A 9,464-nucleotide genomic window follows, 5' to 3' on the forward strand; every position below is an offset into this window, starting at 1 on the left:
CTTCTTTACACAAACACTTTTCAATTTCTCATTAGTAAAGTTTCTATAAACTCTGAAATGTACATACTTAGTAGTATATGACTGCTACCATGAATCTTAAATGCTTTATGGAAAAGTTTTACAGCGTGCTAAATAGTCTTAATTTTGGCATATATGAGCAAATCCCCAAAATTGAACATATTTAAAACATTAAAACTTTTAACAAACCTTAACACTTTCTATAGTGTTCATTATGGCAGGTTCCTTGTACAGAATAATTGAATTCCTCCTCCTACACATCCGTTGAACAACAAATATATGGAATTATTTTGTTTTGGACATATCAATCTTGACTTTATTCTTAAATGTGTTCTTATGTAAGAAATACATGATTCTAAAATTTCACAACAATTCTTTTGAATTTAATTTTTGTGGAATTGTCTAGTTTAAAAAAATCAATTACACTTTATATATAAAATTGTTCTGTGCTCAATTCAGTAGCACATACACTAACATTGGAACAATAAAGAGAAGAATATCCCCTGACTGAGGATGACACTCGACTTCGTGAAGCATTCCAGATTTTTAAAAGAACAGATGCTGGATAGGATGTGGACAGAAGGGAACCTTAATGCCTTGTTGTTAGGAGTTTAAACTTGTTCGAAGACTTTGGAAAGTAGTATGGAGGTTCCTCAAAAGACTACATAGAGCGCCCCTAACACCCAGCAATCCCATTTTGGGCATTCCCCCAAATGATCACAAAAAAGACCATACTAAAACTATCAGCAAAACTATGTTCATTGAAGCATTATTTACCAAAGCTAAGATATACAACCAAACCCGATGTCCCACAGTAAACGAATGGATCAAGAAAATGTGTGTGTGTGTATGTGTGTGTGTGTGTGTGTGTGTGTGTGTGTGTGTGTGTGTGTGTGTGTGTGTGTACTGGAATTCTATGCCTCCATCAGAAAGAATGACATCACCCAGTTTGTTAAGAAATGGAAAGACTTGGAAAAAATTATATTAAGTAAATTAAGCCAGGCCCAAAGAAGTGAAGTAAGCCAGGCCCAAAGAAACATAGGTCCCATGGTTTCCTTATTTTCAATAACTAGTATGTGTCTGCTACAAGTAGAAAACATCATATAAGTTGATGTTAGGCAAAATGAACCCCAAGATAAGGATTCAAATGGTTTTTCTTTCTTGCGATTGTTTCTAAGATATTTATAAGATCATTTCTTTGTTGCTTTGTATGTTCCTCCTGCAAGCTAAAGCCCCTGTTTTCACTGTATTTGATGTTGGTACTATTTGTGGAGTGGAAGGGAAACACAAATCGTTTAAATAGGGATGCAGGTGGACCCATTGCAACAATGAGATGAACAAGTCGTTGTGTCAAAAAATGATTTTGGCCGGGGGTTGAGGGATGTGGACAGTGGGGGGACTGGGGTGGGGGAGGGGTTAGTGGGGGTGGGGGGTGGAAGATGGGCGGGGATGGGAAGGGGAATCAAAGGAGGAGCAAGTGGACCCATTGCAACAATGAGATGTACAAGTCATTATGTCAAAAAATGAACTTTACAACTTTGGTGGGAGGAGGACCGGATGGGGGAAGTGGGGGAGTATGGGAAGGGATGGGAAGGGGAAGCAAAGAGGAGGCAACAATGCTTGATAAGAAATGTACTCGTTATCTTGCCCATGTAATTGTAACTCCTCTGTCAGTATTCTCACAATAAAAATAAAAGAAATGTACTCAATAACTCACCCATGTAATTGTAACCCCTCTGTATGGCATTTTCAGAATTAAAAAAAAAAAAGAAACATAGGTCCTATGGTATCCCTTATTTGCAATAACTAATGTATGTCTGGGATAAGCAAAGAAGGTATGGTAAGGCGAAAAAAAGTAGTAGGCAACAATGCTTGATAAAAAATGTATTCATTACCTTTTCCATGTAATTGTAACTTCTCTGTATGGTATTTTCACAATTTAAAAAAAAAGGTCAAAAGCATGTGCATATGACTAGATAAGATTATGTTAAGGTAAATGAACCCCATGATAAGGACACAAGTGGTTTTTTATTTCTTCCTGTGGTTTCTAATATATTTCTAATGTACGATGTGATTTTTTATATGTGCATCCCCCACAGTTAAACCCCTGTTTTCACTGTATCTGATGTTGGTGCACTTCCATCTCGTATGTACACTTCTCTAACTTGGGGATGGAAAGGGAAAAAACAAAAGGCTTAAATAAGCATACAGTATGACCATTGCAACAATGTGACGGACAAGAGAGTATGTTGAAAAATGAACTTTACAATTTAGGAGGGGAGGGGAGGGAAGTGTACTTGTGGAGGTGGGAGGGAAGGGATGGCGGGGGAAAACAAAGGAGGAGGTAACAATGCTTGATAGGAAATGTACTCATTACCTTTTCATGTAACTGTAACCACTCTGTACAGTACTTTTACAATAAAAAATATAAAAATGTTCTCGGATGGAAGAGAATATTTCCCCTATTTTACCCATGTAATATCGTTAACAAAGAAATTAATGCAAAATACTGATATGAAGATAATTTGAATAAATATGTGTGTATGTGTATGTGTATGTGTGTGTGTGTGCGTGCCTGCGCATTTTCGTTCTCAGAGTTTGAATTCAGTGCACCAAGGTCTCACTAGGCCATTCCTCTCTAGATTGATGAGCTGCTATATAAGCTACATCTCCATTCTTGGCTCTTTGCTAGTTCATTAATTTTTTAAAATATTTTTATTACTTTTTTATTGTGAACATATTGTATAGAGGGGTTACAATTACATGGGCAAGATAATGAGTACATTTCTTATCAAGCATTGCAGCCTCCTCCTTTGTTTACCCTTCACATCCCTTCCCAGCCTCCCCCTGCCCCCCCTACCCCATCCTCACCAACCCCCACCAATGTTGTAAAGTTCGTTTTCAACATAACAACTTGTACTTCTCATTGTTGCAACGTGTCCACCTGTATCCTTAAAGGACTTGTTTTTCCCCTTCTCCTCCACAAAGTATACCGACATCAAATATAGTGAAAGCAGGGGTTATACTGTGGGGGAGGGACATACAAAGCAAAAAGAAATAATTTTATAAATGCATTAAAAATGCATTAAAGAAAAAAACATTTAAATACATATCTAAGGGTTCATTTTCCTAACATCACATTATCTGACCTTTTCTGCTTGACTCATACATATACTAGATATTGCAAATAAGGGAAACCATGGGACCTATGTTTCTTTGGGCTTGGCTTACTTCACTTCTTTGGGCCTGGCTTAATTCACTTAATATAATTTTTTCCAAGTATTTCCATTTCCTAACAAACTGGGTGATGTCATTCTTTCTGATGGAGGCATAGAATTCCATTGTAATTTTTTTAAAATAATCTCATGAATAGTTTTTGTCCTGATTGGCTTCCAACGGTTATCCACAGATCTCAGTTTCCTGAGTAGACAGGATTACAGGTGTGACCAACCAGCACAAGGCTTTCAGAATAATTTATAAAGTAGAAGAAAATTGAGTTCATGGAGGCTTGTTTATCATCTCCTGCTTTTAAAGCATTTTGGAGTGATTATATGTGAATTTATTTCGTTTTGGATTCTTAAAAGACAGTAAGTGATGGTATTTAAAAGTTTTAATCTTTTTTTTTATTGGTCATGTGGCATGATCTCTGGGCTTGGCCGCTGTCCCTGTGCCTTTCAGCTGAAGGCGAGTGCTCTACCCCTTGAGCCACAGTGCCACTTCTGCTTTCCTAGTGGTTTATTGGAGATAAGAGTCTCACCGACTTTCCAGCCCGGGCTGGCTTTGAAGCGCAATGCTCAGATCTCAGCTTCCTCTGTAGCCAGGATTATAGGCGTGAGCCACCAGCTACTGGCTAGTTTTAGTACTTTTTAAAATGTATACTGGAACTGTGGAACAGAAGAAATTTGTCTCTCTTTAGACCTCAATTTATGAGCTCAGCTCTGAGCATGATAACCCAATGTCACCAACACTGTGTTGAAGACAAAATGTGACAGAAAACAATTACCATCGGCAATAATTGCTATGCTATTATTTCTTGGACATGAATATTGAATTGAGAGAGTAAGGGAATGGAGAGGATTTTACCTACTTTTTTATTGCTTACTTTTGGAAAGTAAGCACTGTGTGTCTTTGGGCCATGCACTTAGTGCCTTTGGGCCATGCACTTAGTGCCTTTAATTAAAATATTTCCTAACACTAAAATGGTAATAATATTAGAATTATAGCAAATGTTTTCTTAAGAATTAAGAGAAATAAAACTTGTGAAATACTTAACATAAACTTCTAGGAATTACAATTACAATTACATGGGCAAGATAATGAGTATATCTCTTATCAAACATTGTTGCCTCTTCCTTTGCTTCCTGTTCCCTGAGATTTTTAGAAAAAAAAAGAGATAAGGTATGAAAGAACAGCATAGAAGGATATACAACTTATCACACAGAGATTAAGAACTAGCCTAAGAGATTTAGAATGCTAAAGGCAATGAGGAATAAGCCTAGTTGATAACTAGTTTTTCAATAACCAAAAATGGTTCTCTAGAACAATTTCTAGTACACCTTAGTTACTATCACTTATCCTTCCATCGAGTTATTCCTTCTATTCTATCACAACTGTTAATTAGCCTCTGCGTTTTTGGTACCATGATTAACCGAAAAGATTTCCAAATGTCACTTAGACTATCCTTCTCTCTGTGATTAGCAGTGACCACACAAAATCCTGGAATCTCTGAATTTCCAGAATAATTCTTCACCTGTCATCTAAGCACATTCCTGGCATTATTTGCTTTGACCTAATGACCAAAAATTTTTTTTTAACAGAGTATGCTATAGTAAGTAAAGTACATGAATTAGGGACTATTGTCAGGTGTCAGTATGGAAGGAGCAATTATATATTCAAAGTATGGTTTCTTTATTTTGCATTTACTAACTAAATGGTTTTTTTTAATTGTGAAAATAGTGTACAGAGGAGTTACAATTACATGGGCAAGATAATGAGTACATTTCTTATCAAGTATTGTTGCCTCCTCCTTTATTTCCCCTTCCTATCCCTTCCTATACCTCCCATCTCTACTGCCCCCCCCCACCAAAATTGTAAAGTTCATTTTTCAACATAACGACTTGTACTTCTCGTTATTGCAATGGATCCACCTGCATCCCTATTTAAACGATTTGTTTTTTTCCATTCCCCTCCACAAATTATACCAACATTAAATACAGTGAAAGCAGGGGTTATATCCTGGGGGGGGGCATACAAAGCAACAAAGAAATCATCTTATAAATATATTAGAAACAGTCACATGAATGAAAAAATATTTGAATACTTTTTTTTTTATTATTGCTAGTCCAGGGGTTTAAACTCAGGGCTAGGGAATTATTTCTGAGCTTTTTTTTTTTTTAGGCTAGCACTCTACCACTTGAGGCATAGCACCACTTCCAGTGTTTTTCTGTTTATGTGGTACTGGGGAATTGAACCAGGGTTTCATGCATGCTAGGCAATCACCGTACCATGAAGCCACATTCCCAGAACCCTAAATGAATTTCTTAAGAAGACATTACATTTTGATTCCGTAACTATGTATCATAATTTTGTCTAGGTGCCAGAAAATGATGTAGAAAGCAATACAATATGAGAAGTCTAGTAAGGCTGGATGGAAAATGAATAACTGTCATGGTCTAACTAGGGTACAGAGAGGCTTATGTCATGGAGCTGTTTCAACAGGCTGAGCGAGACAGCTCCTGATCCACAGCCCACCTCCAGAATGAGAGGGCCACTATGGGGTCTAGCCACATGGGGAAAATGGGCCACCTCCTCCAGGACATTCAACCAGTTCATGTGAGAGAGAGGGAGAAAGAAAGTGAGAACTACACTTAAGCCCTGTGCTGGTGGCTCAGAACTCTAATCCCAACTACACAGGAGTCTGAGAAATGAGGATCATGGTTCATAGCCAGCCCGGTAAGGAAAGTCTGTGAGACTCATCTCCAAAGATCGACCAGAAAACTGAAAGTGGTGCTGTGGGCTCAAGTGGTAGAGCGCTAGTCTTGAGCTGAGGAGCTCCAGAACAGCGCTCAGACCTAGAGTTCAAGCCCCATGACTGACAAGAAGTGGACTTCCCACTACAAAAAGTGGGCTGAATAGCAACCATTTAACTAGGGAGGATGGTAGAGAAGTCAAGCCTAGATTTCTGTGAACTTGAGATCATAAGTAGGTCACCCAGCTTCTCCATGCCTTGTTGTCCCCAGTTGCAAAACTCAACACAGTGAAGGATACCCTTCCTCATGGGAATAGGGTAATGATGAAAGAGAGCCATGTTTTGTTTCATAATCCCACACCTGTTGCCCCATTAATAACAGGGGACACCTGAGCCCTTTCCAGATAACTTCCTGTCTTATGCTCACAGAATTGTGGAGAACATTACCTGAAGGCCACTCCCTCTGTGCCTAGCCATGTTCCAGAGATCCCTCTATATAAATCCCTTGTTTCCTCACAACTGTTCTGTGAAGAGACTGAGTTCCGATTGTTGTGGCCCTACCCAGAGCTTTATCTGTGGTCAAGAATCGGCTGCCATGGACTAAGAGTTTGTGATAATCCATCTAAACTGATGACTGAGCATGGCTCTACATGTCTACCATCCCAACTACAGAAGACCAGGCCTGGTGGAGCATAAATGTCACAGAAAGGAGGACCACCTGAGCTCAGCCCAGCCTGAGCATATATTGTTTTTTTTTCTCAGAAATGCACAAGAAAAAAAGGTGGCTCCTCAGAGCCAGGGAGAGGAAACAAGCAGGGGGTCATGGTGCTTTCAGAGGGGTTTCTGACCCGAGTTGGGAATGGTGTTGGGGCGGCCACTCACCTGTGCTGCTGGGAGACACTGTTGGCATCTGATCCATGTAGAGCGAGCAGGGATGGCGGTGGCATGGCAGACATATGGGCCCAGAGCAGAGGACCAGGGGCAGGGACCAGGTCAGGGCCTTAGGCTGGCTGCGATTTGAAATCCAGCACCACAGGAAGGGGGGGGGGGAGGGGGCTGGGACATGTAAATTTCCTACTATTCTCTAAAGTTACCTTGAGTCTCTTGCTCACCACTCAGCTACCTCTACCTTCCTTAACTGCTGGTAGTGGTGTACTAAAAGACGGAATCCAGTTGCTACCAGGCATCATGGAATGTGGGCGTTGCCACCATTCTTGTATTCCATTGGTCAGAAAGAAACATGAAAGAATGGGGGTGTGGCTAGAATCCTGTGATGCAATCAGCATGGGCAGAGTCAAGTTGACAGGGACTCTCCCAGCCCTTTTCCCATTCAGTTGGGGACAAGAGGGAGACCACTTTAGCTGCATGGCTGCACAGATTGTTATTTATGTCTGTTTGTTGCCAGTCCCGAACCTTGAACTCAGGATCTGGGCACAGTCTCTGAGCTGCTTTTGCTCAAGGCTGGCCCTCTACCACTGGAGCCACAGGGCTTCTGGCTTTGTTGGCACTGAAGTTGGACAGGGGTCTCAAGGACTTTCCTCCTGAGGGTGACTTTGACAATGATCCTCCCATCACAGCCTTGTAAACATCAAGAAGGACTGTTGAGAGCCACTGGTGCCTGCCTAATCATTGGTCTTGCTGATGTTCTTGGACAGACCAGTGAGTTCCCTATCCTCAGGTTTAAGTGGTGGGAGCTGGAGCCCACAGTTTGAATCCTGGTCCTGCCACCTCCAAATGGCAGGAAATCCTAAGATACTCATTTATATCCATATGAATACAAATGGATGGGATGTATGTCATGATTGAATGGGCAGTTCTTCAATGATTCTAGGATAAAATTATACATAATTATATTATAGGACACTAATCGATTTTATTTAATACTTTATTAAGATGTAAACAATCACATTCATAAAATGGAGGAATAATGAAATACCTAAGAATTGGGCCTCACATACTATAAAGGTGCCATTTTTCTGCCAGGACTGGGATTTGAACTCATGGTCTGGGTAACACTGTTGTACTGTGTAGGAAGGGGAATCTGGCCTCCTTGAAGTCAAGAAATTCAAGTCTGTTCCTTAGGCCTGAAATCAATCCCCACGTATTCATGTACAATTTACATATATGATTTATATTTATATACATATGTTGACTCCATATTGCATTCAGTGTAGTTAATTTATTATTTTTTTGTTTTATTTATGTATTGACCATTTATTTTATTGACTATTATGGCACCTAGAACATTGGTTACATTGATTACATAGGATATAGGCCTGCATATGTATTCCACTTCATATCTGACACCCAGGACATTCACAGAAAAGGAAAACGTGTCAGCATCAGCTTCTTACTCAACGATTCATTGTTTGGGAGTGCTGGTATCTGAACTCATGGCCTACAGGGCCAAATTCATGAATGGGCGAGTGTGAACACGCCTTCCTGGGGCAAACTGAGTGATAGGCTGTTCCCAGGACCTGAGATCGAGCCCAGGAGTTAACAAAATATGAACAGATTGACATGCAGATGACAGTACACTAATAAATATATATCTTTATAGAGTGCCAGAGATGTCTATACATTATTCAGTTATATAGACTACATTCCTACCAATTCTTGGGTATTTTTTATGCGTCCATGTAATTAATGTTATTATTTTCATCCTTACACTATTAATGAAATTAATCAGTGTACTGAAATTATTGCATTCCTGTAAATAATAATATTCTTTTAATGCTTCAAAAATATTAAATAAAATCAATAAGACTCATGAAAACATGCTGTCTAATTTTATACGAGCATTCATTCATGATCAACTCATTCAACTGTGACATTGACAAGAATCCATTGTTATTCCTATGGATGGGAACCAGTTTCTTAGTATCTCCTGCCATTGGTTGGTCAGATCCTATGTTGCCACTTGGGCCTATGGCTTCCCTAATAGTCTGCCAACCTTCAGCAATGCAAGGGGCAGTACCCTTTGCAACATTGTAATTCAGACCCAGGAGGGTCACCATGCAAAGGAAGAAAACGTAAAAAGGCCACATTTTTTCTGTGCATTGTTTTCCCTGAAAGGCCTGAGTGCCTAGGATCCCATCAGCAGCTGGGGGTCCAGTGGCTGCACCCCAGCCTAGAGTGATCAAAGCTGAGGTAGAATTGCCACAACCTGAATTCAAGCCATGTGCTTGAAAAAAAAAAAAAAAACTTACATACATACATACATATATACATACAAAATATTAAAAATATTGTGAGGATCCTTGGCTTGTAATTCTTGCCATTTTTTCTGCCAGGCCTGTGATTTGAACTCAGGGTCTGGGGAAATCTGCAGTACTGTGAGGGATGGGAAGATCACCGTGTTGGAGACAAGAAACAAAGACTTGTTCCTAGGGCCTGAATTCAAAAACAATATTCGTATACATTTTAAATACGTGATTTATATTTACATGCACAGGTTTACTCATGTTGTGCTTAGTGT

At 39.6% G+C, this 9,464-nt stretch overlaps 1 non-coding gene across 1 annotated transcript; it reads left to right on the forward strand.

Annotated features, from left to right (window-relative positions):
• Positions 1 to 464: 464 nt before the first annotated feature.
• On the forward strand, positions 465 to 566 carry LOC122118400. The gene has a single exon (XR_006149342.1). It is a non-coding gene; the product is annotated as a U6 spliceosomal RNA (small nuclear RNA).
• The last annotated feature ends 8,898 nt before the right edge of the window (positions 567 to 9,464 follow it).

The sequence above is a fragment of the Dipodomys spectabilis genome, unplaced genomic scaffold, assembly GCF_019054845.1.
Source record: "Dipodomys spectabilis isolate Male_0828 unplaced genomic scaffold, ASM1905484v1 ptg000149l, whole genome shotgun sequence".
Lineage (NCBI taxonomy): Eukaryota > Metazoa > Chordata > Mammalia > Rodentia > Heteromyidae > Dipodomys > Dipodomys spectabilis.